Below are 20,623 nucleotides of genomic sequence, written 5' to 3' on the forward strand. Positions count from 1 at the left end.
GATAATGCGTGTCCTCCATATTCTTGGGAAGCGTTTTCATCTTTGACCCTTGGGATTTCTCTGTTTTGGTTTTGAGACCAGTTTCTGAATTCTTGCTCTAGGAATGTCTGAAATCCAAAAACTTACGGTCTCTGGTTGTCCTGTCTGCTGACCCCAGCCTTTAATTCCTTTCCTGGCCAGGCAGAAATGATGTCCATGTAGTATTGATGAAACCACCTCCCAGAGGAAGTTCTGTGAATGTCCATGTGAGCCTGGTGAGGTTAGAGCAGACGCATCTTACTGGAAATACGCTTTCCAAGCTCTCTCAGCTGCGTCAGTGCAAGCACAGTGTGTACATCATCACATGCATCAAGCACCTTTCATCCCATCCTCACCATATAGTTCATCTTTCTCCTTCTCACTTTCTTTGTGAAGAGCAGATGTTTAAATGTGGATTTAAAGCCCTGATTTCTTCAGGTCTGCAAGATGCAGATTTTCTCTCTAAGCTGGGGATGGCCAGTGCAGCACAGGCAGTGGTCAGATGCTTTTAGGTTCTGCTGCTTGTCCAAAATTCATTAGCCCGTCATTGTCCATGGATAAGTCCTACTCATATATCAGGGACTATTTATGTCATATACATCAGGGATTGTTTATCTCTCTTACGCCTCCTCTTCCTGGTCTAATATGCCTTGGCAAATGGTCATGAGGAAATTTCCTTTTTTCCTAGTGGTTGCAGCCATCTAGTAATGTGCATTGCTAGGTACCTTGTTGTGGGTCTAGCTAACCCTTTTGGCTCCCTCTTGGGTCCTCTATCAGTTTTCCTCTGCACTGGCAGTGCCTCTTATTTGTGCATGCCAAGCATGCTGGGGCACAACCTTTACAGTTTAGTCTCTAGACAACACCATGATTTCTATAACTGTGAGTAGGCTGTTCTTGTGTCTTCCCAGTTGTGATTCTGACCCTCAGAATCATGAACTGCTCAGCAGAATATAATCATGGCAATCATCTATGCTAGGCTTTCCCGTAGGAAGCTGGTGTGCAGCTTCTCTCCACCCGAGGCACCACATTCAAATTACATTTTCTCGAGGAGGTGATTGAATCAATGGTTTCTCACGCTCCTGTCAGAGCCATTCATAACTGTCTCATAAAAGCAAAGGCTGAGCATTTCTAGTTTCTAGCACAGAGCATGTAGACTCCAATAAAATTGCTTTTAGAGCTGGATGTCCTACTTTTTTCCTTTCAAACTTCTGGGTTTCACGATTTTATATCCTCAGAAACCAAAGTTATGGGTCAGGCCCTGTTACATCTGCAATAGCTCATTTTCATTTCCTTTTTTCACACATGATCAAGAGGTTTAGCCCTCTTCATGACTGTCCCCTCCCACAGAAAAAAACCCATGCAAGGAGTAGTGAGACAGAAAGACTTCAAAAACAAGGTGAGTGACCTCATCATGTATCTGCTGTGGAGACGTCAATCTCCAAGAAATAGGAGAGCAAGGGGGTTTTCACAACTCAGCTGAAAAACCCAGACTGGGTCTGAAGAGTTCTTGGTGCCCTCATCCTTTATCTCATCTTTTCCCAAACTCTTTGGTGACCCTCCATCCAGAGAGGTGGCTGCTCTGTGGTTTTTAACATGGATTACCATCCTATGTTCCATTACTTAACATGGACTTTCCAAAGGAAAGTGGTGAAATAAATGACAGATTTTTGCATGGGAATATTGCAAATCCTTTTTACCCTTTTAAACCAATCACATTGTTTTCTTAGAGCTTCTTCCACCCCAGTATAACTGAACCCTGGAAGTTTTAATTGCATCATCTTAAAAACTTTATTATTTGAACTAATTAGCCGGTTTGGTTGCTGAGGTTTGTGCAGCAGTCTGTGTGGGACAGAGGTGGACAAGCCCTCTCGGTGGTGCTGGCAGGAAGCCGGAGGAGCTGGGAGCTGTCTGTGTCCCTGGTGCCGCGGGCCAGGGACAGGGTTTGCCTGGTGTCACTGCGTGTGGATGCAGGTCACCCGTACCCGCAGACAGCGCCAGCCTGAAGGATGACTCTGAAGTCTCACTTTCCTTTAAAACCATCACTCTACAAATAAAATGGCTTACCTACAATCCCCACACAGTTACAGGCACTGTTTAAATATAGCAAGCATCGATGTCTATCTGTAAATTACAAGGAAATGAATAAATCGAGGCGACATCAACCGCAAAAAGGAAGTTTGAAATCAGCCTGGAGCTGTTATAGGCTGGCGTCTGCCGAGGGACCCGGCCGAACCTGCCCCATCCCCTGCAGTGGCGACGCCGCCGCCGGCCCTGGCCGGGCTGTCCCGGCTCCCCGGCACATCCATGTGCTGCCGCTCTCCAGGGAGCTGGCCCGCGCAGCACGGTCTAGACCTGTGTCCCGGCGGCACCTGCACCCCCGCAAAAGCCAAAGGCATCCCGGGCACCTGGGGTCCCTGCGCAGGGAGGGGACGGTGCGGCGTTTTCTGGAAATGAATGAGTTCATTTCTGGGAGGCAGTGGTGGGAGCTGCTCCAGCACGCAGGGGAGCGCAGGGAGGACGAATGCAGGAAGTTGAAGCATGACTTCTGTGCTGCTTACCATCCTGCAGCCTGCTAGCTGCAGATATCTGGCAAAGTTTTTTGGCCTGGCTTCATTTTTTTATTGCGAAGGTTGATTACTTCCTTTGTTTGCAAAATTTATATCAAAGCCAGAATCATTAAGTTAAACACAGAGGTATTGCATACAGTGTGTGTGCGTGTGTGTGTGTGCGTGTGTGCACGTGCAGCTAGCAAGCCACTCTCACCCCTCTCTAATAATCTTTTACACAATTGGCAGGGTTTATTCCCATGTGACTGAGGTGCTAATGACACCCTAAAAATTTTATGAAAATATTGGGCTGGGGAGAGGAAGAAAGATCAAGTGCAAATCAGCATCTGCTGCAGACTCTCAAAACATATTAGGCACTTAATTTTTCAGACTCCACCAGGGGAGGAGTGTCCTTTGATGCCTTGTGCCTTATTAACTGCTAGAGACTGCACTGCAGGACATGGCCTGCTAATTCTGCTGCTCCAGAACTACATCTTACCTGCAAGGTCTTATGGAAAACAAACCACATACCCCAAGGGCCCAATAAACCCACTTCTCCTCCTTCCACATGCTAGGTGTTCCCAGGATGAAGGTTGTAGCTCTTGGCACCAACAACCCTTTCCCCTGGCCAGCAGCTTGAGAGGTATGTTGACTGTGGGCAGGGGAAGGTGAATGCTCATGTGCAGCTTCTTTTTCCAGCCCCTCTGGCACACCCCTGTGGATGGGGTAGTACTGAAATTAGTCTAGCAGGAAGCAAGGATTATCAGCATTGCTCTCTACCATTCCAGCCAAACCGTGTCTTCCCCAGGAATAACTCTTCATCTTTGGACGGGTAAGGCAGAGGACAGTGGCTGCAGCCATGAACCCAGTGAATGCAAGGAGCAAAGTGTGAGGAGGGCAGTGGGTTGAGGACAGTTCAGTTGCAGGTATAGCTGGGGTTCATTAAGGCCATTTAATGAGTTCTGCCTTTCACAAGGGCCTGATCTGAAGTAGAGAAGTGGGTTTTGGCCAGGAGGAGAAGTCAGCTTGTTCTCAGAAATAAGGCAGCAGGTGCAGCATGGGGAGCAGGGAAGCCATAAAAACATAAAAATAAAAATCAATGCATAAAGACAGGTCTCCCCCTCCAAAAAAAAAAAAAAGAAAAAAAAGAAAAGAGAGAAGCTAAATCTGGCTGGAAAAAGAGGTGGACAGGTATGAGCTGCTGCTTGTGGCCACACCGGGTCAGTTATGGGGGGGGGTGGGCAGAATGGGAGCTGTTAGGAGGGCAGGTCTGGAAGAGCTCTGTGAGAGTTGAGAGAAGGATACCACAAGGGAGTGGACCAGGAGCAAGCCTGGAGACCATCCTAGGGGAGGATGGAGGAGGGAAAAGGGAGTGAAAGGGCCCTCCAAGGGGCAGCAGTGGGGCCTTGGCTGTGAGGGAAGGTGACAGTGGGGCTGCTAAGTGTGGGTGTAAGTGGAGAGCAAGGGGAAGTTTGAGAAATACAGTATAGCGAGTCATGGTTGGAATAGGGGACAGAGCTTGAGCAAAAGCCTGGAGGGAGAAAAGGAGCAGAAAACCGCACAGCAAGAGGGATGCTGCAGCCACTGGTGCTCTGGCAAGCAGGGGAAGGGAGGCCAGGAAAGAAGATGGAGGATGATGATGGTCAGAAGTAAGGAGCTGGCTGTGTTTAGGGGAGTAAATGTTCGGTGTGTGGCTGGGTCTAAAAGAGCTGGAGGAGAGGGTTATTGGAAGGCTTTGCCAGGAGGCTTTCATCCACTCTTGGAGAATGGGGTAAAAGCAGCTCCTGAGCTGGGATAGAGACAGCCGGAGTGAACGCAGTGCTGCAGAGATAAAATCAGGAGACTCGGAGCTGTTGGAGAGGTCCTGAAGGATCTTTGTGCAGAAGGACAAGGGGATGCTGAAAAAAAGCAGCAAAGCCACAGCCAGTGATACAGCCGAGGTCACAGTAAGGCCAGGTGGAGAGACAAGAAGATGATGCTGAGGGAGAGACAAAGGTGGCCATAGAGAAGGAACTGAGAGCCCAGAGATCAGATAAGGAGCAGAGCATAGCCTGAAGAACGTTTTTAAGAGGAGTGAAAGTTAGCAAGTGGTCCTGATGTGGTGAAGCCTTAGTGAAAGTGGGATGTTGAATATTTCCTCAGTTCCTCAACAAAGTCAAGTGAAGCTTCCTTGGCTTCAGGTAAGCATCTTCCCACAGACACCCACGTGCTCCTGCTCCTGCCCAGCCATCTCCAGCTCCATGTTTGAAAGTAGAAAGAGTATTACTTTTGGAAAAAAGACAGCAGTTCCTGTGCAGTCCACCAGGGAATCTCATCAAGACTGCCAAGGGTTTAATGGGTCAAGAAGGCTGATTTTAAGTAGTGAATAGTTCAATAAATCATTGATTTTATGGCCGATGATGCGAAAGTACCAGCTGCCATTGCTAGTCAACACTTCTTTTCTTGAAAGCCCAGCTCCTTGGACTGGCAATGCCATGACCATGCTCCCAGCAAGAAGGTGTTGCTGCGAGCTGCACGGGTGCAAGGAAGTGCCATGTTCCCAGAATGCATGGGATTGCTCTGCATCACTCAGTCCAGCAGAGATGTTTCCCTTTCCATGAGCATGCAGCCGAGCCTTACGCATCAGTTGTCTCCATCTCCCCTCAAGCCTCTTGCACTTCTTCTGTGGGCTGGGCTGGGGGAGACACTGCTCCTCTCCCCCATCCCATGGGTGGAGGGGAGAGGCTAAATGCATCAGGCAAATGTCATTTACTGGATGCTTGAGAAGGATTCGTGCTGACAGCAGTACCTGTAAAAACCTCTTCAGGCTCACAGCCCCTGTGTTCTGGGTCTTGTACAAACATGGGACAAGGTCTTCTGCCTGGCAAGAGGGAAAGTTAACCTGCCCCCAGTGTGTGTGGGGAAACACCTGCTGAGGTTTGCTAAGGGGCAGAGAAAAATCTGGGGTAGGGGCAGAGAAAAATCTGGGGTAGGTCCAGAGTAAGCCCATGATTAAAGGCTACCCAAAGCCATCCTTCCACCCCTAAAATAGTCCTGTGCTTTGTGAGAAATCATTTTGGTTTGCTTTTAAACACACTGAAGGCAGATGAGTTTTAAGATAAGTACACAAAGCAAATGGGCCATTTATCACTTCTTATGCTGATGATTAAAGCAAAGGTTTTCTTTTCTCTCCAAGGAATATTGTGAGCTGTGTGCAATCATGTTAATGACAACAGTAACAACAACAGAATAAGCATTATTTTAGTGGAAACTGAGGTGTTGGTGAAACACAATCTAAGAAGCTGGAGCAGGACAGGGCTGGCGTAGAGGCTCAAAATCCTCATTCCACTGACTTTGTGGGGTGAGATGTCACCCCAGAGAGGAAAGTCTGTTTTTTAAAACCAGAGATGACTTCAGTTATTTGGGAGTGGGTCTGTTACCTAACTGCTGAGGACATCCCATGAACCTCACAGCTGCCTGCCTGTGTTTTGATGGCCAATTTGGAACTGAAGCAACTGATGTGGTGGAAATAATTAACTCACCATCTGATTTAGTCACTCCGGCAAGGTGTTTGCAGAACGTAGCTGCTTTGTATAGGATTACAAAAAAGCAATGGGCTGGCTAATTCAATTAAAAGCAAGTAACTACAGTCTAGGCACTGACAGCATGTGGGAGGAAGTGGTGTTGTTTCCACTGTGACTGGCAGCGAGCGACTAGCGAAAACAAGGTGGTTTGAGGAAGGCTTGCGTGTTAATGGCATTTCCCTGTTCTGTTTGTCAAGCAAAGGTGGGAATATAGTCACAATTTACTTGAATCAGTTCCTTTACAAGAATAGCTGGGGCGCTTCCATGGGAAAGGTGCCGACTCACAGGCAGCCCTGAGCTCTCTGCACAGTGCCGTGAGTGTGAGGGGCAGGTACTCGAAGTCGCTGTGGGTGAAACAGAGCAGAAGACACCAGAGCTGTGCACAGGGCAGGCAGGAGATGGTGGTCTGTCTGAGCTGCTTTCTCGCTGACTCTGTGGCAGCAGGCTCCCACCGCCTGCTGTCAGCTGGAGCCTTCTACCTAGAAAAAGTCTGCCTGTGGCGTGGCTGATTCACTTCGTACTTGCAGCAGTCGTAGGCCCACGCTGCAGCCACGGGCTCAGCAGTCTGGCTGTGGTGTTGGATCAGAGTTTTCCAGAAGTGAATCAGACTCTGCCTGATGGCTGTATCAGGTGTGATAACCCAGAAATGTCTAATAGCACCTTCCTCTGTCTCTGCCTGTCTGTGTTCACCTTGCCATCCTTACTAAGATTAAAAGGCTGCCTGTACTGATTCTGGGTGCTCCATCCTATAGGACAGCCTATGGGATGTTAATTCCCTCCTAACCACCTCAGATGACTTTGCATGAGGAGAAAATATTTCCGTATCAAAACTCGCTCTAAAAGAAAATTGCCCATAAATAATTAATTTCAGCCTTTCAGTGGCTTACTCTTTCAGGCAGTGTCTTGAGAGAGAGACAGAACTGAGGTGCAGCACAGAGAGGGACAGTTCCTGGGCTCTACCCAGGGAGGGTGGCAGTAAGCAGCGATGGCAGCTCTTGCCCATCACAGGAATGTTTTGGACCTGGTGTGCTCCCCTCCTCAGAGAGCTGTCTTCCTCCTTCATTGTCCTGCAGGGACCCCAGCAGCTACCTTCAGTTTGGCAGGAGCGTGGTTCCATGATGCACAAAGACAGCAAGCAGTGATGGAGACGACCCTGATGTGCATGGGAGGGAGCACTAGAGAATGCCCTGAAGGGTGAGCCTTCCTCACCACCCACCTGTAGCAGTGAGGGGACAAGAGACAGTGGCTAGCAAGTCCCTCACCCCTTGGCGCCCTGTGGAAGCAGCACATACGGCAGCCAGGGCTGTAGCTTCCTCTGCTACATCTGATGCTAAAGGAGTTACACGTCTCCAGAGAATCGAATGCATGTGTGCAGAGGAGGGGGCAGGAGCTTCTCAGCACGGAGATTTGGCTGTGTTTGACAAGGTACGAGCTCCCAACTACATGATGTCTCTCGCACTGGAGCAGGGTGCTGTGCTCCTACTCACAGTGCTTACTCTGGTCTGAAATCTTACACACCTGGCTGGTACCAAACTCCTCACTGTAGTTCAGGCTCAGCCTTCTAATAGGTCTTGTTTCTCCTCAAATGCGTGACAGCAAAACTAAAAAAATACGTAGCTTCTTCCCCTCCCACACCAGCTAATCTATTTTGTCAACAGAGGGATATGCTCCAGACTTAGCTCTGTGATTTCAAAGTTGTACAGAACAGCGTAAATCTGGAAGAGCTCAGGCTTGAGCTGGCATTACCTCTGGCCCGTCCTGATCTTCCCATGTTGGCTTTGGTGAGTTTTTTGTCTGCGTCTCGTCTTGGTTCAAATCAGACCACAAGCTCTCTGGCACAGTGCATGGGCATTTCTCTGGCACTGAGCACTAAGATGAACTGGTGGCTCCAGCTGGGAGCTCTGCGTGCTGCCACACTACCAAGGCCAGGAGAAGGTGGCAGGGTGAATATAACAAATGCAGCCAAGAACTGGCGTTGCAATCACACATCTTACAGCACACAAAGCACCAGCACATGCTTGCTGGCATGCTGTAGAGCACAACCATCCTGGGCATGCTGGGTGCCTTGGAAGACAGAGCTTGCAAGCGTGTCCTGCAAAATCCTCTGCCATCAGCCACAGGGGCACCCCCAGGAAAACAGTGAGAGGAGAGGCAAAGAGGCATTGCATCTCTGTGCAATCAGACATGCCTTAATACCACTAAATGAGTGCCCAAACCTCTCCAGGGTGTTAAAAAGCCCCATGACAGCATAACCCAAGGATGTGCCCAAAGCAAAGCTGACAAGAGCATGGCTGTGTGATGCACATGTTTACACTACACAGCTCCAGCTGTTCCAGGGCTTTGCAGCCCCGTGTACCCAAACCGTGTCCACAGCTGATGATATTGGATGTTTTGTCTGTCTGAAATGGTTTCCATTTCCAGCTGCCTCTGGGAAGGGCAGCTCCTGATGATCAGTAATGGGGATTGCATGAGCTGGGCACTGCTAGGAGGGACCAGGATGCTTCACCTGCAGGTAAAACTCGTATTACTGTTGGGGGCCTGCCGGAAGAGAGAACAGCTACTTGACCACATTCACTTATACAAAAGGGTAGTTCCTTTTGTTCTGTGGTTGGCACCAGGAACTTCACGCCAGTGATTTTTTTTTAAAAGTTGTTTTTTTCTCTTACCCGGTTTGAATGGGGCTGCCTTCTGCTCTTTGTTCCCCACTACTCGTTTATTCTCACTCACTGCTTCTGCCTCCCTGTAATTCAGCAGCACGGGCCGAGGAGGGAGGCAAGGTGGCTCACTGGTGTTCATTTTTTTGCAGCAGCTACATTGTCTCTGCCTGTGCTGGTTTGGCTTTGACAGACAGCAAAACAAACTCCTTGGCGTTTGCATGGCCTCGTGCTAAACCCCTCTCCAGCCCCATGGCATGTGGGTGATGGGAAAGTCTCTGGCCCCACGCTTCCCAGCACCTCGTGGCTCTGCAGCCTGGGCAGTGCTCACAGCAGCAGTACCTTGGGAATTGAGCTGCATCTCAAGTGGAAGTGTTTGTGGTTTTTCTTTCTTTTTTGCCTTTTTTTTCTTTCCCACTGCTGCAACAGGTCTGTCTGCTTTGCCTCTGCCTGTCAATAAGTTGGGGCTGTGGGACAATAAGAATTCTGTTTTGCAGAAGAAACAGGGAGTTTTTTGACATTTGGAATTTAGGCTTTTGTTTGTTGTCTAGTTTGTTTTTTTTTTTTTAAATTCAGCAAGGGATGGGGGGAAAGCAAGATTTTTCCTGGGGAAAAAAGCCTTCAAGAAACAATAAAAATAAAATAAAATATAAAATAAAATAAAATAAAATATCAAAGGGAAGCCATTCGAAAGTACTTCACACCAGTAAGAAAGTCTGAAATCAGGAGCGGGGGTCTGGCCCAGTCCGGTGTGGGACTGTGTGCCTGCTCTGGTGTGGACACCCGTGCCATGCATGGATGCAGGTGACTCAGCAGAGATATTGAGATACCCAGACACTCCTGTCCCTGGAGGCAGCAGCCAGGGATGAGCAAAGGAGGCTGGAACTCGATGGAGAAGAGGCTCACTGGTGGGGAGGACACCTCTTCACCCCTGCCAAAGTCAGTGACTACAAGGCTCAGCCCTCAGCCCACGGGGAGTCCTCCTGGCTCTCCAGAGCTGTGCTCCATAAGTGCCCAGAGAAAGCCCAGCAGAGGGGATGCCTCCCCAGGAGGCGGGGCTGGTCCTGTGTGATTCAGCTGGAGTGTGGTTTTGGGTGCTCGCAGCGAGGCAGGGCCTGGAGCAAAAGCAGCCCCACCGCAGGCGTTCATGGCAGCGCAGCGGGGCTGAGTCGCTCAGGGGCTGGGTGTGCAAAGCTGGGCTTCTTCTAAAAACAGGAGACTTACTCAGAAGCAGAATCGAGGTGCCACTTGCCTTTACTCCAGCTCTTTTATATATAGTCCCCGTTTCTCCTGATTTTACTTCAGCAGTCGCTGTATGAATTGCAGCTTTGAAGTGTGTGTAGGGGGGATGCAGGGACAACTGAGTGCTACTGGCCAAGCTGGAGCTGCTGGTTTGCTGCTGGATGTGGGGTTCCCTCTGCAAGGGCTGTGCTGGAGAGCAGACTTCATCCTCCAGATGGTTGTTGGGGGCCTATGGGGGCTTATGTCACCTTAAATGAAAGTGGGGAGTCTTCTTTTTCCCCAGGGATAGACCAAGAGTATTTTTATTAGTGTTTTCCTTCCCGTTGCTCTTCTCTTCTTTCTTTCCCTCCCCCCCCCCCCCAAACTTTTTAAAGAAACATAGCCAAGCTGCAAAACTAAGAGTTTTGTTTCCGTGCAATGCAGGATGATGCAGAGCACGGATTATTCTTCCAGTCTTTTCAAGGGAGGTGTCCGATGCCAGGAAGCATGTTAGCTCAAAACCTGTGCTCAAAGGGAAGGAAAGAGAGCAGTGGTGGTTTGACCTTACCTCCAGGAACCCTGGTGCTGGAGATGGCAATAGGACTCTCAGTTTGGCTGAAACTTAGAAGATCCCCAGACCCACCAGCCAAATGTCTCGAGGAGCTGCAGCGTTCCTGCTGCCCTTTCCCAGCACACGCCATGGTGATGTGAGCTGGTGCTGCTTTCACTTCAAGGATTCCCAAACCAATTAATCCAGGCCTCGGTTTATGACAGCAATTCCGAACACATAAATGGGAGGCCAGCTCCTTTCTCTCTCGCCACTTTTACAAAGCTATGGCAACAAAACCAGGGGGTCGTACCAGCCAGCAGAGAGCTCAATGGAGCAGTCTGAAGTGTTTTCCTAGAAAAGATTCACATAGACATGAGTCTTTGGCCTACATGATTATAAGCAGAGATAAACAGAAATGTTTATCTCTTTTTAAACATTGAAGCTGCCCTACTTGGATTTAGGGAATTTAAAAGTAAGGGATGTCTTTCCATTCTGGTCACTTTAAAGACTTGAGTTAATTTTTCTTTTTCCAGCAGTAATAGCGCAACTTCCAAAAGAGGAGCATGTCCTGTGTGAAGTTTCCTACTTTGATTAATAGAAACAGGGCACAATGAGCACACGTGTATGAAGAAGACACACACAGATCAGGTCATCATGCTGGAGTCAAAACAGACACCAAAAAACCCAAACCCAACAAAAACCCTCGAAAAACTCACAGGTTTGATTTCACCTCGTGGGAAGGTGAGCTTGAGACCATCAAAAAAAAACTTTCAGGCATTTGGTTGCTCAATTTTTATTAATGCTCTCTTCTGCTTTGCTGTCTAGACACCAAACCAAAATGAGGTTGGCAGCTGCAGTAGCTTTTAATGAGTGACATTTCTTGGCCTCAGAAGCTTCCTGTCTAAGTCAATGGGGCAAGTGGCAGAAGAATGGAAACATTACTAACTAAATTCCTCCCCCACCACCTTTGAAAAAGTGATACCATGAGCGGTTGATAAGAAAAATATTATGGTTTTGATAGTTGAAAAAAAAAATTTAAAAATATGGACAGCATTTTTTGAATGGAGTCATATGCCTACAAGACCTGGAAATCACACCATGGATCCCTTTACAGTCTTAGGCATGGGACCTGTGTCTGCCCTGGGTACTCAGGGCTGCTGCAGGGAACCCTCAGGGTGCCCAGCTCCAGGAAGGCTCCATAACTTGCCCTCATGAGCTCACATCTCAGATATTGCCCTTGCCCAGGTAGTGCTGTCCTAGCTGGTGGTGAAGGGAAAATTTCCAGGAGCTGGTGCTGTTCCCTGTTTCTCCTTGCTCACTGCCAGGTGAGAAATGAAGGACCAGGCACAGCTGCAGACAGGGCTGGCAGGAGGCTTTTCTAGCCCTGCTTTGACAGTCAAGGTCTCAACACAGTGTGCAGAGATGTGGTGCTGGTGGGGAGCTTGTGGCATCATTTTACAACCTGTCACTTCCCCAAGGACTCCAAGGTGCTGGCTGGACCAATGGTGGGATGGTGCCTAGTGGCTCTGTGGTGGCAGTGAGAGGCAGCTCTCAGCCCAGGGCCTTGGAAGTTGCTTTTGTCTGGTCAGAGTAACCACCAATACCTACCAAAAGTAAAACCAACCAAACCCAAGCCCTAGCAACCTATTTCTGTGAGCAATTGGATCCATTATCATAATTAAGAAGGAAATTCCAGGATTCTGAATAAGGATTGGGATTGACTGGAGTGATTACCCACCATCTCCTCCCAGTGGCAGGTGCCTCTGTGGGTGCAAAAGGAGGCTAAAAGAGTTGAATGAAAGCGTAGCACATGAAAGGTCTCTGTCAATCTAGGGAAAAAGAGCAGAGATAAGGGATGGTTTTGGCACAGGTCTCAGAATATTCTATAGATAGAATATATGGCCCATGATTCAGAGGTGCTGGTCACCACTGTAGCTGTGTCTGACGTGGCGGGTGTTCAGCTTCTCAGAAAGTCAACCCTTTATTTACAAACCCATCACTCACGAGTCTGCTTATTTACAAAGCCTTGAACTCTTGAAGGAAATCTCATTAATCACAGAAGTCTCGGATTGCTTCTTTGCTTTGGGTTGGTTTTTCTTTTATTCCTATTTTGCACTTCACTTACAGTATTATGCAGACAGAGGAGAATATTATGAAGGCCACATGGGCAAATTTAGGAGATGTCAGCGTTTGACTTATCTGTGCGGTGCTGGTGTGCCTGGGTATGTGGTTCCCTTAGCTTAAGGAGACAGAAATGGAAGGGACAGCAAACTTGAGCAACAAGATGGGATTCCATTTTATTGGACCCTTTTTGGCTGTAGCCTGATGCTGCACCTCCTAGAGGTACTCTGAATTGCCATCCTTATGATCAGTCTTCATCCAGTACGTCCCGATATGCTCCAGGCACTTGCCCCTTTACTGCTTCCCTTTCCCATCGCCACCAGCTCTAAGGCACAGTTCTTCCCTCCATCTCTCATCCCTCATCCCACTCCCAGCTCCTGCCTTGCCCCCAGCAGCTCTGGGGCTCAGGCTGCTGCTGCCAGCACTGTCGGTGGTGGGACCTTCCTCCTGGGTGAGACCCCAACAAGACCCACTCCCTGGTGCTGCAACACAAAGTTCCATGCACAGGGACTCAGGAGCAGACCCCAGGGGGCTCATGGGGAGCCCTGAGTCTGGAATAAACTAGGGAGGATTTTTTAGCTGTCCAGCTCTAGAGAGTGCTTGTGAGCAGGATGATTTATTTCTTCAGAGGTTTATAACTTGACAAAATTTGGATGGAGGTTTTTTGCAGGCAAGCAGCACATTCCTGACACACAAGCCAAAACCCTGCCACATTTCAAGTCCTCTTTCCAAAGCCTGGGGACATGAGGAAAAGGTCACCAAGTTTCTTGAAGCATGGAGCAGGGGAGAAAGAGTATATTTTCTTCCAGCTAAATGATCAGCAAACACTTAAAATTTCCAGGCAGAGAAAATATACTGGGGCAGACTCCAACCTGGGATATTTTAGCCCAAAATTACAGGCAACTGCAACTAGGAAGCAAGAGGCAACTGATGGATTTCCTTGTGCCCCATTTTTACGTTTTTCGAACACTAAAGTTGCTGTGCAGTGTGTTTGCTATGGTTGGGAAGAATCAGCACCCTGCTTTGCTTCCCCCCCCACCTTCCTTTTTTCTGAATGAAAGTGTTTTACGAATGAAAAATGAGGTTTCTTGAAATGAAAGGTTGCCTTTTATTCTGAGTTGGCTTCCATGAAATATATTTGTGAGCCTTTCGTCCTTGTTTCTGAACTTTCAGGGGGGTGACAAGTGACCATACTGTCCTGGTCAGCTTGGACAGGCAGAGACCAGCGGGGCATTTGAGGAGGTTCTGGGCAGCCCCAGGGAAAGGCTTGTCACTCTTTTTGTTGCCTGTCCCCACATTCAGAGTCAAACCTCGTCTACCTCTGTTTCTCCTCAGGGTGCATTGGACACCTGGGGAGGCACAGGCTGCAGGAGGGCTCTGTCCCTGTCACGCCACGGGGTCACAGTCCCAGCCAGTGCACCCTCCTCATGACATCCTGGGGAAAGGCTTGGCTGCCTGGGTGGCATCACCCACCCCACTTGGTCACCAAAGGGTTCTGGTTCCCCAAACCACAGCAGGGGAAGATGTTCCTGGACTGCTCACCAGGTATGACCTTCACTTGCCCTGAGTGCTGCTGGCTAAGTCGCTCTTCCTTACACTTTCTGTCTCATCTCCATCACTTTTCTCCAGGTCTTTACTCCCTCTATCTCTTCAATGACCTCCCTTTGTGTCCTAGTCCCTCTTTCTCCCTTAATTGCTACTTTCCTAGAGTGCCACGGGGAAGGGTGAGAAGTGGTAAGGAGTCCCATTCCCTGGAATAAGAGAACAGAAGTGTTTCCAGAAATGCAGCCTGACCTGCATGGCCCTCTGGGCAAGTGACAGGGTGAGGAGGCACTGGGTATGTATTGGAGAGTGTGGGCCAAGGCCACTGTGACTGTGCCTAGGAACAGCTGATACTCATGAGGGAAGGCTCCATATGGGAATGGCAGCACCCCAGGACACTTAGAGGTACTCGATAACACAGTGAGCACCAAAACTCTCCCTCCCAAGGAAAAAGCAATGCAACTGTGTGTGATAAACTGTTGCATGGGTTAGGATAATAGTCTAAATGGCGCATGAGCACAGGAGTTAAAACTTGTAAAAAATCCCCAAACTTCCTCACTCACTCTAATCTGTGGACTCAGTGCCACAAAGCATTGCTGAGGCCAAAGCTCCACAGGAAAATTAAAATCGTAGTAAGTCAACCCCTTGCCCCTCATCTATATGGCAGCTGGGAAGAGCACAGCAGTACAGCAGAGGAAAAGCCATCTTGGTGCAATCTTGTGCAGGTGGTAAGAGCTGCAGGGATGCTGCAGTGGAATCTTCCACCAGGTATGCAGGAAGGGCAGACGATGGTCCATAGAGCTGGAGCACTTGCTCCTCCTCATGCTCAGGAAGGCATTGTGCTTTTTAGAGCAATCCTAGCTTCAGTTTTCACCCTGTGGGACAAACATAAAAGCAAAAGGATGTGTATTTGTGTCTGTGAGCAGGGGTAGATCTACTGAGGAGACTGAACCTTTGCTCACCCCTATCTAATTTCTGCTGGCCTTGTGCCCACCACACATCCTCTTCTTTCCCAGGGCCAAAATGGAACAATTTCAAATGTGATATAACAGACTGTGTATAACAGATTCTGTTTTGCCAGAGAGAGAACCTTTGTTATGTTGAAGTTAAGCTGAAATAATATATTGGTGAGAAGTGCAAATTTTTTAAAAAAAGAAAAGATATCGCCACTGCAAAATCCCCTTCAAGTAATGCCCTGCTCCAACAAATCAAATACATAAAAAAACCTCTTCCCAATATAAGACCAAGCAAAACACGAGACACAAACCCCCAAAGGAAGAACCAGCCCCAAGACTCTGACAAAATGGCAGCAAGTGCATTTTATTGGAATACAAGGAACTGAGTAGATGAAAATGCAAACAAAATGCAGATATGGAAAATAGGAAGAAAACACACAAAAAACTCAACAAGATGAAGAATAGAAGGAAATAAACACTTGGGGCATCATTCCAAAAAGCCCACACTTCGTGGTGTGAGTCACTTCAGATGATGCTCCACCAGCCCACTGTGTCTTTGTTCTCCTCCCTGCTCTCTGCAGCATGATAAAAGCACAGGAAGGATGTTCCATGGCAAATTGGCCATCGGCCACTTTCAAAGGGGAGTCATTTAGTGAGATTCACTCATATTTGTATAGGCTGAAACAAAAAAAAAAGATCAACATGTGCAAAGCAACCAGACTGATCTTGCAAATACACTTCATCTTGGATCTGGCTGATGGGAAAAACACTCTGTTAGAGAGAATGTGACACTATGAATACAGAGAACACCTCCCTGCAGGCCTTAAACACCTATTTCTAGATTAGTATTTACCACCATGTGGTCAATCATGGCTGACCATGTCATGTACGAGTCTGATTATTACAGCCCTAGTGTATTAGTTTTACTTTTCTTAAATATAGGCGTGTATGGGGGAGAGGGGGTGGGTGTTTGACTCGCCCTTCATTTCTGTAGCACAATGGAGCTGTCAAGCTTAGACCAAAATCTGTGAGCTGTTCTTCCCAAAGTGGTCAACCTGATAAAAAGGCTCCCCAGAAAGGTGGAACCATTTTTATCAGTGAGTGTTTATCACTCACTATTGTTGGTAAAAGCTAGCTAGTCAGACTGAAGGTCATAAGAGACAGAGGAAACCCACAACATTTCTTCAGTTATTTGAGTGACATGCTGCTCCCGGAAAGGCTGAGAAAGCTTTTGAAGACTGAGTAGTTTTTCATTCATGCGAACTGAGTTGGTTTTTTTGTTTGTTTGTTTGCGTGTTTTGGGGGGGCTTTTATTTTTTCTTTCTTTTTTTTTCCCCCCTTTAAACCTGTCTTACAGATAAAACTTGACACAATTCACCGCAGGCAGGAAACCCTGGAGGGTGCGGTCTGCTGGGTAGAGGAGAGGCTCAGGGCTTTGAGTATCTCACTTCCATCCCTGCCACTGGCACGGACTCTGGCTGCTGGGGGTGAGTCACCTCCTGGCTCCACATCTCCTAGGGACATGGTGGCACACCTGATGGGACAGCTCTGCTGTTCAGGACAGCCAGTGCCAGGCACATGATTTGGGGGCTGTCGAAGCTGATGGGGTGGTGTCTGTTGGGTTTCACAAATTCTGGTGTTCATTCCTGCAAACTGCACTCGGAGTCAGAGATCAAAGGCCCAGTGTCACAAGAAGCTACGCTGGATTTGTAAATTGAGTTTTCAGTATGTTCACAGATTGCATGTGAGGGTGGCAGAGGAGTGAGAGCACTGCTGCCTTCAGTGTAGCATCAAGCATGCCTTGTCATCTATGAGCCACCCTGACATACCATGACTTTGCTCCAGGAGGACTTCAGGTTCATGTCTCTGCTCTTGCATCAACGCATGTGGTCATAGGGGAGGTACCAGGGCTGATCTCATGTCAGGAGGGGAGCCTTGGGCACTTTGTCCCGCCTCAGGCAGGGCTGCTCTTGACCCACCCAGCTCTAGACCATGTGTTCCTTGTCCCAGCCCTCTTCTTTGTGCCAGCCCTTGTGTTTGGCAAGCATCTGCTCAGTGATCTGATGCAACTAATGATGAATTCGAGGCAAGGGTGGAGTGCTTGGCCAGGGTGGCAATGCAGCAGCCTCACACTCCTCAGAGCCATGAGGTGAAGTGTTTTTTTCCAGCCTTGCAATTCCTCAGTCCCACAGCAGAATCCGCTCTGAACACCATAAGAAAAGCACAAAGAAGTGTCTCAAGAGCACATAAGCTGCATGAAGAGGCACCTACACAAGTTGTTAGAAAGTCAGAAGTTCATGTTTAAACAATCCTTAGCTGTAACACTTCATCAGTCTTCAAAACTGAAATGTTGACCTTCACCTGTCCTCAATTCTTACTTTGAGCACCAAAACATCACTTGGCTCCTTTTTTCTGACCAAAAAAATCTTGAATTCATGGACTCAAACATAAAATGGTTTAGGCTGGACCTTAGGCCTCATCTAGTTTGAACCACCTGGCCATGGTCAGGGACAGTTTTCACTAGACCACGTTGGTCAAAGCCCCATCCAATCTGGCCTTGAACACTGTCAGGGATGGGGCATCCAAAACCTCTCTGGGCAACCTCTTCCAGTGTCTAACCACCCTCACAGAAAGAATTTCTTCCTAATATCTAATCTAAATCTCTCCTCTTTCAGTTTTAAGCCATTCCCCCTTGTCCTACCACTATACATCCTTGTAAAAAGTCCCTCTCCGGCTCTCTTGCAGGCCCCCTTTAGGTACTAGGCGGTGTCTCCAGAGCCTTCTTTTCTCCAGGCTGAACAACCCCAACTGTCTGAGCCTGTCTTCATAGGAGAGGTGCTCTCAGAGGAGCCCTCTGATCATCTTTGTGGTCCTCCTCTGGATTTGCTCTAACAGGTCCATGTCTTTCTCACGTTGAGGGCCCCAGAGCTGGATGCAGTGCTCCAGGTGGGGTCTCACCAGAGCAGAGCAGAGGGCCAGAATCCCCTCCCTCTCCCTGCTGCCCACGCTGCTTTGGATGCAGCCCAGGGCACCATTGCCTTTCTGGGCTGCGAGTGCACATTGCTGGAGCTTCTTGTCCACTAGTTCCTTCCTGCACAGCTTAAACCATGGGAATCAGGGCTCCTTACCCTAGCACAACCTACAGCAGCCTACATCCCATCTTAGGCGTCCAAATCTGCTTGTGAAGCTGGGCGCATAAAACGATGGGATCAGTACTGGAAAAGTAAATACAAAAGTTCACATATGCTATGGGGTGGGTTCCCAAGTACATTCAGGAGGCTGGACTGAAGCATGGGTTAACACAACTCAGGTGGGTCTCTGCAATGAGTACTCTCAGGAGCAGAAAACCACACACACACAGCATGTATTGCACTGGCACACAGGCTCCCCAGGGAGTGGAGTTTATCAAGGTTTATAAAGAGATTCAACATTCACACATATGGGACCCTAAGAAAAATTGCGTATTTGCCCATGAACTAATCCATGAACCACCTGGGTTCGTAAAGCTGTTGCTGACTACACGAGCTAGAAATCAGTTTTCCCGTTTGACTCAACACTTAAATAATGACCCAAAAAGGTCAACCTGGGCAATGCTGCAGCACAAGGGTAAAATGTGCCTGTGAGAGATGTCTTCCTCACAGATTGTACCAGAACCAGTCCAGTTGTGCCGCTGATTTTGGAAATTTCAAAATGTAGAGTAGGTTTTATCCTTGTGAGACAGAAAATTTTGCTGGGGTTCATTTTATTCAGTTTTGTAGCATTTTTAATTGTTACAAAGAATCTCACCTTCCGCACCAAGATATCACCTTCTCCTGTTCCCCAACACGGGTGGGTGGAGATGTCTGAAGAGACAGCGACGGAGATTCCCTTTCCTGTGCAGGCTGTACCAAAGAGAGCTAGAACAGGTGTCTACCAACATTTTTTACCCAAATGGTTCAGAGCTCTCTCCAAATTTATTTTCAAACCTATGTCTGCCTGTAATTGTATCAGGTTCTAAAAATACGCAGCACCGTTAACATTTTGAATTTTAATTATCTGCTGAATATCTAAAAAGATAAGCTGGAACGGGAAGCCCCTCTGTGAGCAGAAGTACAATCTAGTTAAATGAGTGAAATTTATCAGAAAAAATGAGTAATGAGCAGTGAGAAAGACTGTCTCATTTTGCTAATTTTACTTTATAAATTATCTGATTTGACATTCTGTGCTAAAAATCTGCTTACGAACCAAGAAGAGTGAGGCATGTGCTCCACTTGGTTGAAGCAGAATCTGTGGCTGCAAAAATTCTGCTGCATTAGTACTGCAGCATGAAACCCTGTGCCACCAAAACAAGGCCTCTCGTGCTTGTTTCTAGATCACCGTGTATTTAGAAACAAACACGTACACCGGGCTTCAGGTTTGAGTCTATGCTGAGCCCCCTGGTTATCTGCAGTCACATCAGAACTGCAGTAATTTCACCATACAGGTGTCATCAAAGCACAGAAGCATGCAGCAAAGCTCTCCTTTCCCCTACCTACACCCCATTTCAGGAATAAAGGAAAAGATAATTCTTAATCCTTAACTTGTATTTAATGCATTTTTCATGAGCTATATTGAGACCATCAGCCCATTCTATTTGTGCACTTTTGCCTGGGAATGGCAGTGAACTTTTAATATTAAAAGTTTTTTCCAGAAGAAAGAGGTGAAAGGCTGCCAGAATAGGCTATAAAACTAAGCATGTGTTAACAGCATCTGTTACAAATAAGGCTGGATTCCACTTTCCATTGTCTTACTCCTTTTTCCTCAAGATGTTTAAATTTTCCAATTCAAAAGGAATTTGGCTGAAGATTTCCCTTACTTGGTCTTGAGCTCAAGGAGGGCTGCTTGCAGAAGAGTCGTACAAAACCTATTACAAGCCTTTAAATACTGAGGGTATGAGAGGAAACGAATACAGCTGTCTTCTGGGATGTTCAGACTAGAAGTAATTAGGTACAACAAAGAAGCCCACCCAGTCCCCCCATTTGTTCCCCAAAAACTCCCACAGCAGATCTGTCGGTGCTGCTGCTCCAAAAGCTGTTCTGTGCAGTGATAAATGTCGCCAACTGTGGCATTTAAGTTACTCACCAAGGCACATTATTTTAATGGACTTCAAGGTTGCACTGGTGATTCTCCAAAGGAAAGCCCCCTTGGGTTGTCACGTAATACTGAAAGGAGTATATAATTGACATGTATATGTAGTATATAATTTACATGTTCTGAAATAAATATACCATTTTGGACATGCCCTCCTAATACCTTCATTAAAGACAAGGTTTGGATCTCTGCAGCTCAAAACAGCACAGGAGAAATGGAGCTGAATTGCACATATCTCCTCTTTAACCCTTGGCAGTACTATATAAAACCAGAACTTAAAAGAGGTGAAGACAGAAATGGGTACCGTGTTCCTTAATGAAACTGTGTTCCCTGTTACTCCCAG

The sequence above is a fragment of the Corvus moneduloides genome, chromosome 1 (genome assembly GCF_009650955.1).
Source record: "Corvus moneduloides isolate bCorMon1 chromosome 1, bCorMon1.pri, whole genome shotgun sequence".
NCBI lineage: Eukaryota > Metazoa > Chordata > Aves > Passeriformes > Corvidae > Corvus > Corvus moneduloides.